The sequence below is a fragment of the Dipodomys spectabilis genome, unplaced genomic scaffold (assembly GCF_019054845.1).
Source record: "Dipodomys spectabilis isolate Male_0828 unplaced genomic scaffold, ASM1905484v1 ptg000030l, whole genome shotgun sequence".
Lineage (NCBI taxonomy): Eukaryota > Metazoa > Chordata > Mammalia > Rodentia > Heteromyidae > Dipodomys > Dipodomys spectabilis.
In genome coordinates, this window is record NW_024870707.1 from 9391325 (window position 1) to 9413481 (window position 22157).

Below are 22157 nucleotides of genomic sequence, written 5' to 3' on the forward strand. Positions count from 1 at the left end.
TTCTATCTGAGTTGGCTTTGGATGTGATCCTCTAGGTCTCAATTTCCTGAGTAGATAGAATTGCAAGTCTGAACCACTGGTGCTTAGTGACCTTGATAGTTTAAAGAATACTGTTCCAAATTTTTATAGAATGTTGCTCAATTATGGTGGTCTAAAGTTCTCTGTGACCTTGTGTTCTAATTCCATTTTTTATTGCAATGTATATAACTTAACAAAATTTATGTTGTCAAGTTAGACCAGTGCCATTAAATTAAGTCTCATTGATTTTCATCATCCAAGATGGAAGCTGTACAAACTAGACAATAACATCCACCTTCCCAGAGCCCCTGAAAAACTCTATTTTACTAGTTGTCTTTATGAATTTGTCTTTTTTTTTTTTTTGGCCAGTCCTGGAGTTTGTACTCAGGGCCTGGGCTCTGTCCCTGAGCTTCTCTGTGCTCAAGCTAATAGCACTCTACACTTAAGCCACAGCACTACTTCTGGCTCTTTCTGTTTATGTGGTACTGAGGAATCAAACCCAGGGCTTTATGTGTACTAGACAAGCACTCTACTACTAAGCCACATTCCTGCCCTGAATTTGCCTATTCTTCATATCAGTGGAATCAGAAATTCAGGAAAATTACAGGCGCTAGTAGTTCATGCCTGTATTCCTAGCTACTAAGGAGGTTGAGATCTGAGGATTGCCATTGAAAGCCAGCCCAGGCAGAAAAATCCCCATGAAACACTTTTTTTTTTTTTTTTTTTTGGGTCCGGTCATGGGGCCTGAACTCTGGGCCTGGGTGCTGACCCTCAGCTCTTCAGCTCAAGGCTAGCACTCTACCACTTGAGTCACAACGCCACTTCTGGCTTTTTTCTTTTTTGCTTATGTGGTTCTGAGGAATCGAACCCAGAGCCTCAAGCATGCAAGACAAGTGCTCTACCACTGAGCCACATTCCCAGCCCCCCATGAAACTCTTATATACACTTAACCACCAGAAAACCAGATGTGGAGCTGTGCCTTAAAGTGGTAGAGTGCTAGCCTTGAGCAGAAGAGCTCAGGGACAGACCCCAAGTCCCATGACCGACCAAAAGAAAAAAACAAAAACAGGTAGAATCATGTTGCATATTTGTCTTTCTGTGTCTGGTGTATTTCACATAGCATAATGTTTTCAAGGTTAATGTAAAAGCTTGAATTCCATTTTGAAGTTAGTATATTTGTATTTTTACTGATTATATATATTAAATTGATTCATTGGAAAATATGGATTTCATTAAAAATATCATGCATACAGGGCTGGGAATGTGGCTTAGTGGTAAACTGCTTGCCTCCATGCATGAAGCCCTGGGTTTGATTCCTCAGTACTACATAAACAGAAAAGGCCAGAAGTGGTAATTTGGCTTAAGTGGTAGAATGCTAGCCTTGAGCAAAAGAAGCTCAAGGACAGTGCTCAGGCCCTGAGTTCAAAACCCAGGACTGGCAAAAAAAAAAATGCATCGTTGTAATGGGATCAGCAAAATTTTACTTGTTAATTTATATATAGACATGGCCTTGCTGAGTAGCCCAGGCGGGCCTGAATTTGAGATCCTCCTGCCTCAGCTTCCTGAGTCCTGGGATTACCAGTGTGTGTGCCAACATACTAAGCTAGTAAAAAAAATTTAATTCATAGTTTTTGTCTCAGTTCTAATTTTAATATAGTAAATATGAATAGCTATAACCCACATGAACAAAAGCTATTTGACATCATCAGTAATGAAGAGTGTAAAGGTGAAGGTGAGAAGTCCCAAACAGAAGTGTGAGAATCACTTATGGGTAAATATCAGGTTCATCAACACTGTCCTTGATTGGTTGGTGACTTGCTTTGACCTCATAATGAGCCTGTTTTTTTGCCATCCCAGAGTTTGGCCCAGACTCAGGAAAGCACTTGCCACCTTGGTTTGCAGTCATTCTAGCTGAGAAGGCTGGTTCTCAGTGACCTCAGGGACTTGGATCAAAGTTGGCTTATTTCTCCTTTGAAAACAGCATTGGCTTTTCTTATTTTATTCCATTAAAAAGATCATTTGGCTTACTTGAATTTCATCATCATAGTAGGTTTTTTTTTTTTTTTAAGTTTATATGTTGGCTATTGGTCAGTTCCAAATTTGAAAACTGCAAAGCTTGCATGGCTTGTATCCTTGAAGAACCTTGTTGCCTACAATAGCTGAAGGCTGGGTAGCTGTGGTCATAGCACATCCAACACTCTGTCCGTTGGATACATACCAAGCCTGCATACTTTTGTTCCCTTTTCTTCTACTGTACTGTACTCTCCTCTTTTTTTTTTTTGGGGGGGGGGTCGGTCATGGGGCTTGAACTCAGGGCCTTGGTGCTGTCCTTGAGTTCTTTTACTTAAGGCTAGCACTGTACCACTTTGAACCACAGTGTCACTTCTGATTTTCTGGTGGTTAATTGGAGATAAGAGTCCCATGGACTTTCTGCCTGGGCTGGCTTTGAACCACAGTTCTCAGATCTCAGCTTCCTGAATAGCTAGGATTACAGGCATGAGCCACCAGCACCCAGCTTTCTGTACTTTTGTTAGATTTTTTTTTCCCCTCTTCTTTTTCCTTGCTTCCAGTGCTAAGGATGGAACCCAGGGGCCCTCCATTGTACCAGTGAGCTACAATCCCAGTCTATCTCGTTTTTTTAATTTTAATTTTTTGCCAGTCCTGCGGCTTGAACTGAGGGCCTGGGTACTGTCCCTGAGCTGCTTTTACTCAAAGCTAGCGCTCTACCATTTGAGCCACAGTGCTACTTCTGGCTTTTTCTATTTATGTGGTACTAAGGATTCAAACCCAGGGCCTCATGCATGCAAGGCAAGCACGCTACTACTGAGGCACCTTCCCTGCTCCCTGCTCCCTGCCCCCTGCCCCCTGCCTCTTGTTGTTGTTTTGTTTTGTTTTTGTCTGTTGTGGGGCTTGAACTCTGGGCCTATATGCTTTCCCTCAGCTCTTCAGCTCAAGGCAAGTTTTCTACCATTTCAGCCACAGCACCACTTCTGGTTTTCTGGTGGTTAATTGGAGATAAGAGTTTCACGGCCCCCCTTCACACCCCCCCCCTTCCCTTTTCAGCCATGCTTCTCCACCGTGCATGGCCGGAGCAGCAGTTGGGTAAATAAACTTCTTTTCCTGCCTGAAAAAAAAAAAAAAGAGTTTCACGGCCTTTCCTGCTAGGGCTGGCTTTGAACCTCGATCCTCAGATCTCAGCCTCTGAGAAGCTAGGATTACAGGTGTGAGCCACCAGTGCCCAGCTTGCCTCTTGTTTTTTTAATGAAATATGCTTGCCAACATTTTGTAAGTACACTTATGTACTTATATTGTATTTTTCTCCTCTAAGAGGTCAGCAAATTTGATGAGCTGATAACAGGGTGTGAATTCTGTCTTTGATGTCTTTGACAGGTAAAATTGTAATATATATTATATATATATATAGTTTCTAAACTAGCCTATAATTCTCAGACTTTATTCTTTGTACATCATAATCCACCAATTTCCAAAGCACCCCTGATTTAAGAGCTACTACCACAGTAGTAGCTCAAATAGTCACCTTCCTGGGCTTCAAGAAAAACTTTTTAAACTATCATTTACTCCCAATCACATCCCCTTGGAATATTTTTTTTAAAACAAAATTGTTTAATCACATGTTTAGCTTGTATCAATTTGAGTCTACATACAGATCTTCAAGATTACAGTTCTGTTGCCCGTCGCTGAGCAAGTCCTGTAATCCTCTACACAAAGCGTTTTTTCAGATACTCATTTAGCTTTCATTTGAGTTCCAGAATTGTGCTTGTTAGGCTGTTTTCTGTCTTTGGCTACTGGTCTATATAGAAGATAAAGACTATAGCTTAAGCCTGGTGCTAGTGGCTCATGCCAGTAATCCTAGCTACTCAGGAGGCTGAGATCTGAGGAATGCAGTTCAAAGCCAGCCAAGGCAGGAAAGTTCATTTCAGGAGCCTCTTAACTCCAAGTAATTACCAAATAGCCGAAAGTGGAGGTGTGGCTTCTGTTGTAGAGCACTACCCTGAGCACAAAAGCGTAGGGACAAGCGCCCAGGCCCTGAGTTCAAGCTCCAGGACTGGTAGAAAAAAAAAAAAAGACTATTGCTTAAAATTATTTGTTCACACTACTGACTAAGGTGGTGTAAGAATGTGATAGTACTTTCTGGATGAACTTTTAAGTTCCATACATTTTTCTTAGTTGTGGGGAAATTTGAACTTAAAGAATAGATAGCACCCCATACATTGCTAATCACTTGGCCTGGTTTGCCTTTAAGGTTATATATCTTTTTTCTTTTTTTGGTCATGGGACTTAAACTCAGGGGTTGTATGCTATACTTTAGTTCTTTTGCTCAGGGCTAGCACTCTACCACTTGAGCCACAGCTCCACTTCTAGTTTTCTGGTGGTTAATTGGAGATAAGAGTATCATGGACTTTCCTGCCCAGGTCGGCTTAGAACCACTTTCTTCAGTTCTCAGCCTCCTGAGTAGCTAGGATTACAACTGTGAGCCACCAGTGCCAGATGTTTATGTATCTTTATCTACAAATATTTATTGAGCATTTACTTTGTCCTGGGCACTTACTTAGCTGTTTTACATTCATTAGCTCATTTACTTTTTGTAAGATAGTAACTCTTACTATTTCCCCTACTTTACAGACGGGAAACAAATATTGAGTCAGGATAAATCTAGGTGGTCCAGATTGAGGCATTGTTTGAATTAGCCTTTCTTGGCTGTGGAAGGCCTTTTAGTCCTGGCTTAGTTATGTCGACACAGTATAAGGTACAGGGTAAGCATCCCTCATTAAAAAAAAAACCAGTGGAACTGTAGCACAAATGGCAGGGTGCCAGCCTTGAGCAGAAAAAGGTAAAGAACAATACCCAGTCCCTGAGTTCAAGCCCTACTACTGGCACAAAATCAGCAAATAACATTGACAAAGTTGAGCCGAGTGCCAGTGGCTTATGCCTGTAATCCTAGCTATTAAGGAGGATCACACAGTTCAAAGCCAGCCCGGGCAGGAAAGTCAGTGAGACTCTCATCTCCAATAAACCACCAGAAAACTAGAAGTGGCGCTGTGGCTCAAGTGGTAGAGTGCTTGCCTTGAGATGAAAGCTGAAGGACAGCGCCCAGGCCCAGAGTTCAAGCCCCATGACCGACCAGGAAAAAATAAAAATGAAAAAGTTGAAAAGCTGGTCACTGGTGGCTCATGCCCATAATCCTAGCTATTCAGGAGACTGAAATTTGAGGATCATGATTCAAAAGCAATCCAGGGAGAAAAGTCTCAGAAACTTTGTCCAACCAGCAAAAAGATGGAAGTGAAGGTGTGGCTCAAGTGTGGAGCTCCAGCCTGGAGCAGGGGGTTAAAAAAAAAAAAGAAAGAAAACCCCAAAAACTAAACAAGAGCACCCTTACTTCAAGCTCTAGTGTTGGCACAAAAGAAAAGTGGCACACATAGAGCAATGACCTACATAGCACGTGTGCGCCACAGGAGCCGGGGAAACCGACAGACCTCACTGAATCCTGGCTGCTTATTTGCTGCTTTATCTCTCCCATCTTCTGGAATTTCAGGAACTACTTTAAAGAAACCAAAGCTCTGATAGCTAAAACTTGGTAACAAGCAAGTATGTGTGTACCTCATGCCTAGAACAATTGAGACTTCTCGATTTGACTGTCCTGCTTTTTAATTTTTATTACTTCATTCTTTTGGTCAGTTATGGAGCTTGAACTTATGGCCTGGGCCACTGTCCCTAAATTTCTTCACTCAAGGCGAGTGCTCTAACACTTTGAGCCACATCACCACTTCTGGTTTTCTGGTGGTTAATTGCATATAAGAGTCTCAGGAGGGCTGGGAAGGTGGCTCAGAGGTAGAGCGCTTGCCTTGCATGCCTGAGGCCCTGGGTTCGATTCCTCAGCACCACATAAGCAAAAAAGAAAAAAAAAGAGTCTCAGGGACTTTTCCTGCCCTGGCTGGCTTGTCCTGCTTTATGGTACAATGAAGAGTTGGGACTTTAGAAGTCTTTGGTAAGCACATCTCATCCCCTCCCCAAAAGAAAAAGTAAAGAGCTTTGTTTTTACTTTTTTTTTGTCGGTCGTGGGGCTTGAACCCCGGGCCTGGGCGCTGTCCCTCAGCTCTTCAGCTCAAAGTGAGCGCTCTACCACTTGAGCTACAGCGCCACTTCCTGTTTTCTGGTGGTTTATTGGACATAGGAGTTTCATGGGCTCTCCTGCCCGGGCTGGCTTTGAACCGCGATCCTCAGATCTCAGCCTCCTGAGTAGCTAGGATTACAGGCGTGAGCCACCAGCGCCCGGCTGTTTTTACTTGTTTTAAGCCTGATTACCAGGAGCACTGAGCACTGTAGATGGTAGTGCCAGTCCATTCTTTGCATTTGGGACTTGTACATTCAATCCTTTTTGCTGAACTCTGCCTATCTCACTATGTCCTCTTGAGCCTGTTGCTTGTGTAATGTGCCACCACTTTGTGTTTGCATTTGCTTTTCTCTTGCTTCACGCCTCTCTCCTGAAGCTGGTCTCTGTAATTGCATGTGACCCTCCTAGACATCTGCAGTTGTTTCTTAGTAGGAGTGGTTGTTGCTTAGCTTAGTTGAACTTGGTTTGATTATACTTATTTAACCTTGGTGATGTGCCTTCTTTTTAAGATGCTAGCATGGGGTAAAGATGCTAGCCTGAGCTGCTGCCTATGCCTTGGTTCAAGCATCCCTTAGCCTCTTGTATCCCTCTTGCTGCCCTAGCAGTGAAAGAGGGAGTTTGACTATATGGTTGTTTGCGTTCTAAACTGAGTTCCTTCAAAATCACGGCATATCTAATTTAACTTTAGAATCCATCTCTTTTTGTTAGAGTGGAAAGGCAAGGTCCAGGGGCTGGGAAGGTGGCTCAGTGGTAGAACGCTTGCCTTGCATGCATGAGGCTTTGGGTTCGATTCCTTAGCACCACATAAGCAAAAAGAAAAAAGCCGGAAGTGGCGCTGTGGCTCAAGAGGTAGAGCGCTAGCCTTGAGCTGAAGAGCTGAGGGACAGCGCCCAGGCCCAGAGTTCAGACCCCATGACCGGACCAAAAAAAAAAAAAAAAAAGGCAAGGTCCATACGGATTGTTTTGCAGAGCATAGAATGTAGGCTTTTTTTTTTTTTTTTAATTTTTTATAAGTGGTTCTCCCTTCTTCACTCCCCAGCCCCAGCACATTTTTATCTCTCCGCAGAGGTGGTTGCTATTCACACACAGGTGTTCGTCAGTGATGCTGCTGGCTCTTCCTTAGAGAGAGTGTGGCAGGGTTTCCCTGCTAATGAAAAGGCTGGCATAATGGGTTAGGTCCCTAGGGGCTCTGCCCTTTTATACTTGAATTCCCCAGGAGAAAGCCATCTACCTTAATTACTAATGGAATGCTGGCATAGGGGTGGGGCTGCTAATTGATTAGAAGACAGTCCTTTGCATGATGTGGAACTGTTCTAGTGGTTTTATTATTTTTATTTATTTACTTTTTCAAATAAATAGATGGGGGCCATGTAAGTTGATCAGCAAGAGAGGACCTGTGTAGGAATTCCCTTTATTAATCTCATATTGTTAATATTACTTCCAAGTCCTCATTTTCTTTATTCCTTTTTTTTTTTTTTTGTCGGTTGTGGAGCTTGAACTCTGGGCCTGGGTGTTATTCCTGAGCTCTTCAGCTCAAGGCTAGCACTCTGCCACTTGAGCCACAGCGCTGCTTCCCGTTTTCTGGTATTCTAGGAGATGAGTCTCACAAACTTTCCTTCCCAGGCTGGCTTTGAACCGGGATCCTCAGATCTCAGCCTCCTGAGTAGCAAGGATGACAGATGTGAGCCACCAGTGCCCAGCTGTTTTTTTTTTTTAAAGACAGGTTTTCGCCATGTAGCCCAGGCTGCCTCTTAACTCTCAGTCCTCATGCCTCCCCCTTCCTCTTCTGCTGCCTCTTTTTTTTTTTTTTTTTTTTTGGGGGGGGGTCCGGTCATGGGGCATGAACTCTGGGCCTTGGCGCTGTCCCTCAACTCTTCAGCTCAAGGCTTCTGCTGCCCCTTATGATTTTTTTTTTTTTTTTTTTTTAGTTGTGGGGCTTGAACTCAGAGACTGGGTGCTATCCTGAGCTCTTGGTTAGCATTCTACCACTTTGAGCCACAGTGCCACTTCCAGTGTTCTGGCATTAATTGGAGATGAGAGTTTCAATAGACTTTCTTGCCTGGGCTGGTTTGGAACCTCAATCCTTGGATCTCAGCCTTGTGAGTAGCTAGGATTACAGACATGAGCCAGCAGTGCCCAGCATCTTCTAATTCTTTTCTTACTGTGATGTTGAAAATGGAACGCAGGGCCTCAGACATGTTTAACTACTGAACTCCATGCCAGCCCCATCATTTTATGACTTGGTAGTAAGCAGTTCTGACCAGGCCTTCTCTCTCGTTGGTGCTTGCAGTAAGTAGTGTCTTCCTACCAGCTCTTCCTCTGGCAAGCTCCTCTCTGTTTGGCAGTGCCAGATTCCTTTATTTGGTTTGGTTTTCATTCCTTCCTTCTGTCTTGGAATAGTTGAACCCTATTCTGAAATATATTTTTAAGATAGTGTTTAAGAAGCAAACACCCTGCCTTTGTGAAACCCCAGACACTGAAGCAGCCGATAGGGCACACTGCCAAATCCAGACTGTTAAAGCCAATCCCTTGGTGATAAAATGTCAAACACTGAAGTTAAGCCATCATCATGATTGTAGTGTGAGGATTTTCTCAATAATGTTTAGATGCTGAACTCCCAGTTTCGCGTTCAGAATGCTTACATAATAAAATTCCTCATAGTAATCCACTCCAGCAGAGTAGATAATCTGCTCTGTATTATAAGGAAGAGTTTTAAACCCAGTCCCATTTACCCTCATTCTAGGGTGATTTATTTTTGAGGTAATTTGGACCAATCCTTCCTGGATTTAGTTTCCTTCCTATATTTTGTTTGTTTTTGCCTTGGTTGGTCTCATATTTGTGGGCTGAAGTGATCTCCCTACTTAGCCCCCCATGTAGCTGAGACTGCAGACACATACCACTGTGCCAGCCTCTTCCTATTTTTTTTTAATTGTGAAAATAAAACAGAGGGGTTACAATTACATGGGCAAGATAATGAGTACATTTCTAATCAAGCATTGTAGCCTCCTCTTTTGTTTCCCCTTCCCATCCTCCCCACTTCCCCACGAAAGTTGTAAAGTTCATTTTTCCACATAACGACTTGTACATCTCATTGTTGCAATGGATCTACCTATATCCCTATTTAAACGATTTGTTTTTTTCCCTTCCCCTCTCTTCCTATTTTTTATTATTATTAATTAATTTATTTTTTCAGGTAAGGGGTAGGTTTATTCAGTAGACCTGCTGGGACCAGTCAAGGTTGGCACTCCACGTGGCTGGGAAAGGCCTGGGAATGAGAGAGCTGGGAAAGAGAGGAAAGAGAGAGGAAAGAGCTAGAAAAGAGCAGAGAGAGCAGAGAGAGGGCATCTGGGCCTGGGCTAGGCCTTATCTACGGTACGGGCAGAGAAAGGTGTGGCCACATCAAATTCAGATGTGACCTCAGCGGATTCAGATGTGACCTCAGCGGATGCAGATATGACCTCTTCCCGGTGTCCCAGTTGCCTAGGTAATGCAGGTACTGGGTGGAGACTTTGCTGTGAGGAGGGTGGAGTCTGCTAGCCATCCAGGAGCGGACCTTACATACCAGCCTTTTAATAATCATGAAATAGGGCGCAGATTCTCTCTGGCTACTTCCTGCTGACAAGGGGCGTCGACAATAGGGTTAAAAGGCTGGAATTTGGTCCCCTCCCAGAGAAGGCAGTGAGCAGCAGCTGTCCCTTGGTGGCGTAATTTCTTAGATGAAGTCTGGAGGAGTCTCATGAGCATTGAGGGGCTGGAAAAAAAAATACTAGAGAGCAAATAAATGGCAAGAGGAAGGACTTGGGGCTGAAAATGTTGGTAGAAATGTCCCTAGCTACCTCCGACATCTGGTAACTAGGTAGAAAAGTCAGATGACAAAGGCAAGAATATAAATTCCTGTTCAGTTAATAGGTAGACAGGTATAGACATTGGATGAGCAGGCTTCTTACTTCTACTGACCTCCCGGCTCTGGTTAATTTTGAAAGGGCAGGCACAAAGTATCTGATGTGACATCATCTCCTCTTACTCCTCTCCATGTTCCCTTGTTCCCCAGACTGGCTGAGTCTAGGTGCTCGTTGCTGGGATGGCTTATCCCAGTTGGTATTCAAGGAGGATTGAACTCAAGGCCTGGGCATTGTCCCTGAACACTTCTGCTCAAGGCCAGCACTGAACCACTTTGAGTTATAGAACCACTTCCAGTGTTTGGCTGGTTAGAGATAAGAGTCTTGAGCCATGCTTCCAGCCTGGCTCTTTGCAGGTTAGTTGGGAGATGGAGTCTTAGGGATTTTTCAGCCCAGGTTGGCTTTGAACTGCAATCTTTGCCACAAAAGCCCTATATTATTTCCAATTAAAGCAACAAGGAGATCAAATAGAATAAGTAGAGCTTACCTGGTCCTTATCAAGAATTGCCAACAAATATTCAGAGTAGAGAGGTGGTGTGGACATGGACGTGAAGGCCAGCAATGGTATAGATGCGCTGTGTCTGCATCAGACAGACGGGTTCGCAAAAGGCCGTCAGAGCCGGGCGCTGGTGGCTCACGCCTGTAATCCTAGCTACTGAGGAGGCTGAGATCTGAGGATCGCAGTTCAAAGCCAGCCCGGGCAGGAGAGACCGTGAGACTCCTATCTCCAATAAACCACCAGAAAACCGGAAGTGGCGCTGTATCTCAAGTGGTAGAGCGCTCGCCTTGAGCTGAAGAGCTGAGGGACAGCGCCCAGGCCCAGAGTTCAAGCCCCACGGCCGACCAAAAAAAAAAGGCCGTCAGAACTGTGGGTATTTCTCAGAGCAAAAAGGAAAGAACAAACAAAAAAAGAGAAAAGAGAAAAAAAAACCAGAGAAGAATCCCACCTATCCTGACTTTAAGCCCTTTATCCGAGTCATGGCACCATTTATGTTAGGTTTTTAAAAAGAGGTAGCCGAGTAAGAACAGCACCATGCACATGGTATTCAGGTAAGGAGTAGGTTTATTCAGTAGACCTGGCAAGGTTGGCACTCCACGTGGCTGGGAAAGGCCTGGGAATGAGAGAGAGCTAGAAAAGAGAGGAAAGAGAAAGGAAAGAGCTAGAAAAGAGCAGAGAGAGCAAAGAGAGAGCCACTTCCTATTTTTTAGATAGAAGAACAAGTTTCAGAATTCCAGAATTCTACTCTTTCCTCCAACAGAAGATTTTGCTTCCAAGCTCTGAATTAACCGATTTTTTTTTTTTTTTTTTTGGCCAGTCCTGGGGCATGAACTCAGGCTGGGCTCTGTCCCTGAACTACTTTTGCTCAAGGCTAGCACTCTACCACTTGAGCCACAGTGCCTTCTGGCTTTTTCTCTTTATGTGGTACTGAGGAATTGAAACTAGGGCTTCGTGCATGCTAGGCAAGCACTATACCACTAAGCCACAATTCCATCTTGAGCCACAGCACCTTTTCCAGTTTTCTAGTGGTTTATTGGAGTTAAGAGTCTCACGGGGTTTCCTGCCTGGGCTGGTTTTGAACCATGATCCTCAGATCTCAGCCTCCTGAGTAGCTAGCTTTATAGGCGTGAGCCACTGGTACCTTTTTTTTTTTTTTTCTTGTTAAAAATACCTCCACCTCTACCCACCCCAGGATCTTTTCTATATAGCTTAGGCTTGTCTTAAACTTGCAGTCATCCTACCTCAGTTTACAACCTTGGAATTACCAGTGTGCGCCATATCCTTCGTTCCCCTGCCCTCCCCTCCCCTCCCCTCTCCTCCCCTCCCCTCCTCCTCTCTCCCTATTTTTTTTTTGTGGGGGGGGAAATGAATATTGAACCCAGGACGTCTCATATGCTAAGCAAATGTTCTACCACTGAGCTCACCCCAGCCCTGACTTCTTTTTGTACATGGAATTAGGATCTCTTTTATCTAGAAAATTTTCTTTCTAGTTACTTTTAGGACTGGTATTCATTTCTCCCTACCATCTTTCCAAAGAGCCCTGAAACTGCTGGAAACTTGATGGATAGAGGACAGTTTAAAACTGAGTTGTAGCAATGGCTGAATAGGAATTAAGGAAGGATAGTAGACTTGCCAGTCAACAACTAGAAGATAAAAGAACAATTTCTAGGGCTGGAGGCATGGCTTAATTAGTAAGTCACCTGCCTAGCAAGTGCCAGGCCCAGACTTTAACACCTCCACTCCCCTGTTCTCCACCCCCCCCCACCCCCCAAAAAAGTAAACATGCTTCCCTAGTCACAGCAAGTATTGAGATGGGGATTCTGGGGCAGAACTTCATGGGTACCCCAATTGTTTACTAAGATAACTGGCTTTACTTCCTGTTGCTAGGCGCTTTTTCTGACTTCGTTTTTTTTCTTTTGTGTGTGTGTGTGTGTGTGTGTGTGGTCATGGGGCTTGAACTCTGGGCCTGGGTGCTGTACCGAGCTCTTTAGCTCAAGGCAAACACTCTACCACTTGAGCCACAGTGCCACCTCCAGTTTTTTGTTTTTGTTTTTTTTTCTGGTGGCTAATTGGAGATCAGAATCTCATGGACTTTCCTGCCTGGGCTGGCTTTGGACTGTGATCCACAAATCTCAGTTCCCTGAGTAGCTAGGATTACAGGCATGAGCCACTAGCTCCCGGCCTGACTTCATTTCTATGACCAAGAGCCCTAAACAACATTTTGTGGTGGTTGTTGGTTGTAGGACTTGAACTCAGGGCCTGGGCACTGTCCCTGAATCTCTTTGTGCTCAAGGCTAGTGCTCTACCACTTGAGCCACAGTGCTACTTCTGGAGTTAGAGTAGTTAATTGAAGATAAGAGTCTCACAGTGACTTTTCTGCCCAGAATGGCTTCCAACAGTGATCCTCAGATCTCAGCCTCCTGAGTAGCTGGTGTTACAAATGTGAGCCACTGGCACCTGGCCTACACAGCTTTATTTATTTATTTATTTTTATTATTTGTTTCTTTAGTTTTATATTGTTTTTGTACTGGTATTAGGACTTGAACTCAGGTTCTCATACTCACATTTGGCTCTTTTGTTCAAGTCTGGTGCTCTATAACTTGAGTCACACCTTCACATTCTCCTTTTTGCTGGTTAATTAGAGATAAGAGTCTCAAAAAGGGACTAGGAAGTTGGCTCAGAGGTAGAATGCTTACCTCCCATGCCCTGGGTTTGATTCCTCAGCACCACATTAGCAGAAAAAGCCCAGAGTTCAGGCCCCACGACAAACAAAACAAAACAAAACAAGGAGTCTCAAAAAATTGTCTTCCTAGTGGCAGAGAATGTAGCTTAGTGATAAAGTGCTTGCCTCGCATACAGGAAGCTCTGGGTTCAATTTCTCAGTACCACATACACATACACAGTGCCGGAAGCGGCACTGTGGCTCAAGTGGTAAGAGAGCTAGCCTTGAGCAAAAGCAGCTCAGGGACAGTGCCCAGGCCCTGAGTTCAAGCCCCAGGATTGGTCAAAAAAAAAAAAGTCTACCTGGACTGACTTCAAACCTTGATCCATAGGTGCCCTGCTTCCTCCCCTTCCTTCCTTTCCTTTCCTTATTTTTTTTTTTTTTGGGGGGGGGGGGGCGCTAGTCCTGAGACTTAAACTCTGGGATTGGCTTTTTTTCTGTGATTAATTAGAGAGGAGAGTCTTCACAGACTTTGCTGCCTAGGCTGACTTAGAACTGTGAACCTTAGATCTCAGCCTTCTGAGTAGATAGGATTACAAGTGTGAGCCACTGATACCCAGACCTTTCTTTCTTCCTCTCACTTTCGTTTAAAAATTTTAATTGTTACTATAAAGGTGATATATAGAGGGGTTACAATTACATAAGTCAGTTAATGAGTACGTTTCTTGTGCTTGCTTCGGCAGCACATAAAGGAGTACATTTCCTTTTTTTGTTGTGGTTGTTGATCATAAGGCTTGAACTTGGGGGCTTTGGTGTTGTCTCTTGGCTTTTTTTGCTCAAGACTAGCACTCTACCACTTGAGCCACAGTGCCACCTCCAGTTTTTTGTTTTTGTTTTTTTTTCTGGTGGCTAATTGGAGATCAGAATCTCATGGACTTTCTTGCCTGGGCTGCCTTTGAACCACAGTCCTCAAATTTCAGCCTTCTGAGTAGGATTTCAGGCATGAGCCATCAGCACCTAGCTATGAGTACATTTCTTTTTGGACGCTGTCACCCCTTCCCTTGCTCTTTCCTAATTTTTCTCACCTGTCCATAATTACAAGTTGTATAGTTTATTTTCAACATAGTATCTAGTGAGTACCACTGTTATATTTGTTCGCCCTTTGTCCCTTCATTTCAGTGCCCCCCTCAACCCTTCCAAAGTCAAATGAACAAGTAAGACAGAAAAGAAAACAAAAACAATGAAGAAAATAACCTGTTTCCATTTCTTGAGTTCATTTCAATCAATACTATTTTATATGATCAGATGCACAAAGACATTGCACTTTTGTTTTCCTCCTAAGAGTATCCCCTTTGGTCTTACTGTATATCCAGAGTCCTGTATAACTTCTTATTTCTTTATTTTGTGCCAGTCTCGGGGTTTGAACTCAGGGCCTGGGTACTTATCTTTGAGCTTTTGTGCTCTAGGCTAGTGTTCTGCCACTTGAGTCATAGCTCTACTTCTAGCTATATTTTGGTGTTTACTTGGAGATAAGAGTCAACTGGACTTTGCTGTCTAGACTTACTTTTTTGGGGGGGTGGGGGTTCGGTCGTGGGGCCTGAACTCTGGGCCTGTTGCTGTCCCTCAGCTCTTTAGCTCAAGGCTAGTTAGTGCTCTACCACTTGAGCCACAGTGCCACTTCTGGCTTTTTTCTTTTTTCTTATATGGTGCTGAGGAATCGAACCCAGGGCCTCGTGCATGCAAGGCAAGCGCTCTACCATTGAGCCACCTTCCCAGCCCTGCCCAGACTTCTTTGGACCACATTTCTCAGATCTCAGCCTCCTGAGTAGTTAGGATTACAGCCTATTTTTTTAAGTTCTTCTTATATTATCTTTGTTTATGTGTTGTGCTTGACTCTTGTTTTCAGCCAGTGATGAAAGGCAAGGAAGACCAGACAGGTGCTGGCAGAAGGCATGATTTTAAGTGTAAGTGAGAACTTGGATCTTCAGCTCTCTCTTAGCCATTGTTCTCTGAAAAATTAAGACCATAGACCACTAATAAATAATCCTAGGCTGACTTTAACTTCTGTTTCTAGATTTTGTCACAAGCTGGATTGTGTGATTTGTGCTTATCTCTCCGGTAGCTTGTCAATTTTTTTTTAGGCTGTGGTGTATTTTATCCCTCTGTGTATCAGTTCCCCCAACTTGACCTATTACTATGCTTGTACAAGATCATCTCTCAATTAATTATTTGTTGACTAGTAAATAAGAAGTGGGTACTGGGTGTGGTGGCTTGCGTTTATAATCCTAGCTAATTGGGAGGCTGTGAGCAGGATTGTGATCTGAAGCTATAGCCTAGACAAAATGTTTGAGAAACTTCTATCTCAGCCAACAAAAAGCTAGGCACAGATGATGCACACCTGTTATCCCAGCTCCATGGGAAGATAAATAGGAGGATCAAGATGGAGTCCAGCCCAGACAAAAAGTGAGATCCTATCTAAAAAATAAGGTAAGTGAAAAGGACTGGCAGAAGCACAAGGTCCCCAGTTCAAGCCTCCAGTACCGCCAAAAAGAAAAAAAAGAAATGTGCTGAGGGTGTAGCTCATTGGAGGCTCTTGAGATATTGTAACATGAGCATTCTCCATTTCATTTACCCTCGAGGAAGTGTACCCATATTGGTTTATAAGCTAGACATCTGTCTTTATCCATTCTTTGGTCATTTAAGTAACAAATCTTAATCAGTATGTTACTTTTGTGCAATAATTACTTTTTTTTTTTTATTTTATTTATTTTTTTTTTGGTCCGGTCTTGGCGCCTGAACTCTGGGCCTGGGCGCTGTCCCTCAGCTCTTCAGCTCAAGGCTAGCACTCTACCACTTGAGCCACAGCACCACTTCCGGCTTTTTTCTTTTTTTTTTTTTTGCTTATGTGGTGCTGAGGAATCGAACCCAGGGCCTCAGGCATGCAAGGCAAGCGCTCTACCACTGAGCCACCTTCCCAGCCCCAATAATTACTTTTTTTTAAAAAAAAAAAAAAAGGATTTTTGTTTTTGAGGCTGAGATGGGGAACTTGGGAGGAAACCACAGGAGAGAATATGCTTCTAAGGGATCCCCTCCTGATTTCCCAAAGTAGGAACCAGAGCCAGAAAACCAAGCCCTCTTGGTTTGGCTGAGTTCTGTTCTGCTTACGATCACACTCTGCTTGTGCTGCTGCTTTTGATTAACTAGCTTTATCGTTCCCTATTGTGGTGGGTGAACAGGTACACCTAGTATTGGGATTTTGTCCAGAGTTGGAGCGATCATGTGCTCTGTGTCAGAAGGCTGTAGTTATTTATAGGGGAGAAAAACTCAGGAGCATGGCACAGGAAGAACTGATTTCACACCAACTCAGTGCCTGGTGACAAGAACCCAGATTTTCCTTTGAGCATCTCAGAGATCAGTTGCTTTTCTCCCCTCCAAGTACTAACTAAAACCTAAACCTGCTTAACTTCCAAGATCAGAGGCACCTTCAAGGGTCCATAGCTTTTCTGAACAGACCAAGAGCTGGGAGGTGGTCAGGGCCAGTTTGCCAAGGACCACTGTGGGTAAGGCATGGCTAAGAAAGATCACTTTCTCTACTTGATTTCCTGGGCTTTATGACTGTATCTTCCATTTTGAACCCGTAAAAAAAAAAAAAAGAAAAGGGCAAAAACTGTAGGGTGGTGGAAAGAAGGACCTGTTCAACTGGTCTGCTTGGGCCTGCCTCCCCTCCCCCAACTCTGGGCAGGGAGACTGAAACTGCCGCTTGCTGGGCTTTGCCAAATCAGTTTCTCCTCACGGATTACCTGTTCACAGCAGGCTGGCAGCTCCCCACCCAGGAGCAGCAGAGGAGCCAGCCAGCTGCTGTGGGAGTCATGCGGGCGGGGGCAGGTGCTAGGCACTAGGTGTGCCTCACCACTGGGGACTGCGCCTACTCAGCTGCTCTCCTGAGGCTGCCAAGCCCTGGGGCCTGTGAGAAGTAGATTGTTTCTCCACGCCTTGTCCCTGTGCCTGTGGCCACATTCCTGCTACTTGGAGTGGCTGGGAGGGTGGGGAGCTTGTGAATGGGGGTAAATGAAATCTAGGGAGAGCAAGGATTCTTCCTTAGGGCATCGCAAATTTAGATGGTAATGTTTCTAAGGCGTGTTACAGTTTAGTACCTTAATTTCTGGAGCTGTCACCTTGGTTACCTTGAATGTTTTGAGCCCTAGGCTGAAGTTTTTCAGTTTGTGAGCCTGATGTCCAAGGCCCGTTACTTATGCAGCCTGGCTTTGAGGCTGGTTGACTTGACGTAAGGTCAGGAAGTGGTCTTCAGGACACACAGTTTGTGCGCACTTCCTGCTGCGGTCTCTGGGTCAAGGTTGGAAGGCTTATGAGCACTGATGCACCAAAAGCTCTCATATCCACACAGGACAGGCCCACAGCGCTTGTATGGGCCCACATTTTACAAGTGTGGAAATGAAGGTCCCACGAGGGCAAATGACTTGTTAAGGGTTACATAACTTGTTTGGGCAGAGCTGAGTCTAGAATAGCTCTCCCTTGAGGCCCTTGGCACTGTGCTCCTAGTGCCCCCACCTCAGGGGCAGTTATGCTGCTAAGAAAGCCTGTGTGGGGACTACCTGTGGACCTCATGGCAGGAGGCAAGCTAGGGAAGGACAAGTGGAAGGGCAGCAGCCCCAGTGCCACACACCAGTGATAAGCTCTGAAATTTTGCCAGAGACTGTGACCATTGAGATGCCAGAAGGCCCTAGGGAATGGGTTTAAAGCAGTGGGCAACAGCATTCCAGCCTTTGCACAGGCCAAAGGGGTCACACGGACAAGGTTGGGTTAAAAGCTGTTTGGTGAGGAGACACTCTAAACAGAGCAGGAAGACTCTGACCCTGTGACTTTGCGAGGTGACTTAGGGAAGCATTTCTCTCTCTCTCTCTCTCTCTGCTATTTTTTTGGGGGGAGGAGGGTCCGGTCGTGGGGCCTGAACTCTGGGCCTGGGCGCTGTCCCTCAGCTCTTCAGCCAAGGCTAGTGCTCCATCACTTGAGCCACAGCGCCACTTCTGGCTTTTTTCTTTTTGCTTATGTGGTGCTGAGGAATTGAACCCAGGGCCCTCAGGCATGCAAGGCAAGCGCTCTACCACTGAGCCACCTTCCCAGCCCCCTCTCTCTGTTTTTGTTGTAGGGCTTGAACTCTGGGCCTGGGCGCTGTCCCTAAGCTCTTCAGCTCAAGGCAAGTGCTCTACCACTGGAGCCACAGTGCCACTTCCGGTTTTCTGGTGGTTAATTGGAGATACGAGTATCAGGGACTTTCCTGCCCAGGCTGGCTTTGAACTGGGATCCTCATTTCAGCCTCCTGAGTAGCTAGGATGACAGGCGTGAGCCACCTGCGCCCAGCTTTAGGGAAGCATTTCTAAGTAGCCTGCTGAGGTGCCAGGCACTGTGCCTAGACACTAAGGACACGAAAGGAAGTAAGTCTTGGAAACTTCCTTGGAACTGCTCTCTGGCTTTGTAATGGTGAATAAGACAGGCACTAAGAGTTGCAGAGGAGACCAGCCTATACACAGCAGTAGAGTCCTAGACTGAGCCGGAGACTGCTTCGAGGGACCCCCAGGTAAAATGAGCCAGATGGGAGTCCATAAGGCTTTCTGGTTAAAGTGATGTCTGAGCCTTGGCTCATCAGGAAAAAGGAAGAGGAGCTGGATGGAGGGAAAGAGTCTCAGGTGATGGGAGGCTGCAGCAAAGACCTGGAAGTCTTGGAGAACACTCCATAGTTGAAGACAGCTGGCTGGAGCCCAGCCACAGGCAAGGAAAGGGAGCCAGCCAGGGTGATGCAGCTGAAAGGACAACCCCGAAACATTGAATTTGGTCTAGCAATCTACCCTACAAGTGTACGCCTATAGACACAGACACAAACAGGCATACAGGCACTCAGATAATTGTACGTATGTTTGTGTCTGTGTGTCTGTGTGTGTAAACTTCTAAAGGCATGATTTAAGCTGGAGGTGTATGTAGCTCAAGAGTGTTGGAGCACAGGACTTTTTTTTTTTTTTTTGGCCAGTTGTGGGGCTGAACTCAGGACCTAGATGCTGTCCCTCAGCACTCTACCACTGAGCTACCTTCCCAGCCCAAGCACAAGACTCTTGAGTTCTATCCCTAGTGCCATCAAAATAGACAGGCCAGGCACTGGTGGTTCATGCCTGTAATCCTAGCTACTCAGGAGGCTGAGATCTGAACATCACAGTTCAAAGACAGCCGGGGTAGGAAAGTCTGTGAGACTCTTACCTCCAATTAACCACCAGAAAACCAGAAGTGGTGCTATGGCTCAAGTGGTAGAGCGCTAGCTTTGAGCTGAAGAACTCAGGGACAGTGCCCAGGCCCCATGACTGACAAAAACAAAAAAATAAAAAACAGACAGATAGATGTGTGCTTTGAATATGAAGTCACCTCTTGTTCTCAGTGCTTAGTACCCTTCTAGAAGGATGCTTGGTACTATCCCACCACCATAAGCCATATTGTAGAGTAGGAGAACGGATGGTTTTGTGTGTGTATGTGCAGGTGTAGATGAGGACAGTAAGGCTGGCAGGGATTTCACCCTGGTGGGTGGGGCTGGCTGGGGGATACTGGGGCTGAGTCAGGCCTCAGGGTCAGGCCTGCTTTTCCTTTTCTGGTTAGGGAATGATTCACAGGCCATTGCTGCCACAGGAGCTTCTACAGGCTACTCTAATGTATCCTGGGGGGGCTGACCATAACAGTTGGTGAGAAAGAGGAAGTATCTAGTGGCTATCCCCTTTTTCCTGTCCAACATTTCTGTTGCCAGACATCACCTCTCTGTGGGAGGCCAAAGCAATGGCTTCTGCTCTGACCTTTGCTCCAGACTGGATCACACAATACCAAGAGCGAGTCCCTGCCCTCTATGGTACAAGTGCTTAAGAGTGGCGAGTCTTAACTGACAGGGTTGTTTAAATGACTTGACTCCGCTCTGGATGGGCCAGGGCAGGGCAGCAGTGCGGTGAGATCAGCCTGTGATTAGACTTGACTTGTTGGACCAGGAGAGGCTTCATGGGATATCACTTTACTTCCTACCACATGGGCTGGCCCTCTTCAGCCAGGGAAGTTGCGATTCATGCCAGTCTGACTTTACTGTTTCCCTTTCTGCTTTTTTCCACCTCCTGTTATGTTCTAGTACTGAGAAGAGTTCCATTCAGAATTCTTGGCTGAAGACCATTCCACTTCTGTCCTGGTTGGGCTCTCTCCTTCGGCCAACTTGTTTGATGTGCAAGTCCCCCAGAGCTCTCCTGAGGCAGCTGGTTGGCTCTGTCCTGGTCTGAGATTGGAGCTCCTGAAGCGGGAAGCCAGCTGCTTCCCTTCCTGGCTTTAGGGGCAGGACTTGAAAATAGAGAATCATAATCTCCCTTCCTTCTCCCATTCCCCCTTTTCCCCCCCTCCCCCTTCCTCTCCTCCTTCTTTTTCTCCTCCTCCTCTTCTCCCCACCCCCATGCTCCCAGGCAAACTGGAGTGACCAGCTCTGAACAGGACTCAGCCCAGCTCATTGCTCTGCATGACAGCTGGGATCTGGAGGAAGATTAATGGATGTGTGAGTCTGTTGAGTACTAGCGTGCTCACAGTGCCATCTTGGGCTAGCCTTCTGTGGCAGACTGTTATGGGTGGACTCATGACCCAACCAGGTGCTTGCTAATGTGTTGGCAAATTGAAAAGCGCTTTTAATAAACCCCTGCTCTTTAGGAGAGCTGGGGCTGGTGTGGAGAGCTTGTTCTTGGAACTTGTTGCCATAGATGATCCTTTTCTTCTCTAAGCCAGGTTCGTTCCTTAGGCTGACTTTTTTTTTTTTGCCGGTCATGGGGCTTGAACTCTGGGCCTGGGCGCTGTCCCTCAGCTCTTCAGCTCAAGGCAAACACTCTACCACTTGAGCTACAGCGTCACTTCTGGTTTTCTGGTGATTTATTGGAGATAGGGATTTCATGGTCTTTCCTGCCCAGGCTGGCTTTGAACCCCAATCCTCACATCTCAGCCTCCTGAGTAGCTAGGATTACAGGCGTGAGCCACTGGTGCCTGGTCTAGGCTGACTTCTTTCTGTGTCCTTAGCATGGTAGCATCTTCCACCTCCCAGTGGGAGGCTAGGTGAGTGGTAGCTGCTGCTCTGCAAGAAAGCAGGTTGGGATGGGAAGGGGAGTGCAAGTTGTCTTGGTTCCCGCTGTGGCTCTCTAGGTAAAGGTTCCACTTCAGCCTTCCTCTGACCTCTCTGGCGAGCCAAGGGAATACCCTAATGGATATGTCCTCTCCCTGTCAGGAGTGAATGCCCAAGGCAGAGACCCTGCAGAGGCCTGAGCTTGCTGAGTAGGGAGGGTTGGTTACATCTGTTGGTGACAAATGGTTTTTCAAGAGGAGCTGAGGAGAGAAAGTGTCAGAGGCCAGCTTCAGCTGTGTGTAGCCCTAAGTGCCCGGCTCCAGGCACAGTGCCTTCCCCTCTCCCTAACTGTTTGGGCTTGTGACTATCACTGTCAGGACGACCTTTTGATTAGAGAGGATGAGCCTCTCTTGGTGAGGGGTCTCTAAGCTCTTCACTGCCTGACTTCCCTCTCCTCTGAGGCTGTACCTAAAGGTGATAGCTTTTCCCTCCCGGTTCTGACATTGCTAAAGGCAAGAAATGGTTGTAGAAGTTCTGTATTGGCAGTTTGACTTCTGGTTGGGAGTTTAGATACCTGAGAACTGAATGCTTTCCTTTCTTTTTTTCTTTTTTGCTGGTCCTTGGGCTTGAACTCAGGGCCTGGGTGCTGGCTCTGAGCTTTTTTCTTTTCTTTTTTTTTTTGTCGGTTGTGGGGTCTGAACTCTGGTCCTGGGGGCTGTCTCTCAGCTCTTCAGCTCAAGGCTAACACTCTACCACTTGAGCCACAGTGCCACTTACGGCTTTTTCTGCTTATGTGGTGCTGAGGAATCGAACCC

The 22157-nt window shown here is 45.6% G+C and overlaps 1 protein-coding gene across 5 annotated transcripts in view; it reads left to right on the plus strand.

Moving 5' to 3' along the window:
* Nucleotides 1-22157, plus strand: part of Mark2 (microtubule affinity regulating kinase 2) — a 73557-nt gene that overhangs the window by 17365 nt on the left and 34035 nt on the right. The window contains exon 1 of one of the 5 annotated variants that reach the window (XM_042675874.1): nt 20771-20790. The exons of the other annotated variants lie outside the window; for them this stretch is intronic. The gene's annotated coding sequence lies outside the window, so the exon portion shown is untranslated. Of the gene's footprint in view, nt 1-20770; nt 20791-22157 lie in introns of those variants that run through there. 5 annotated transcript variants of the gene reach the window in all.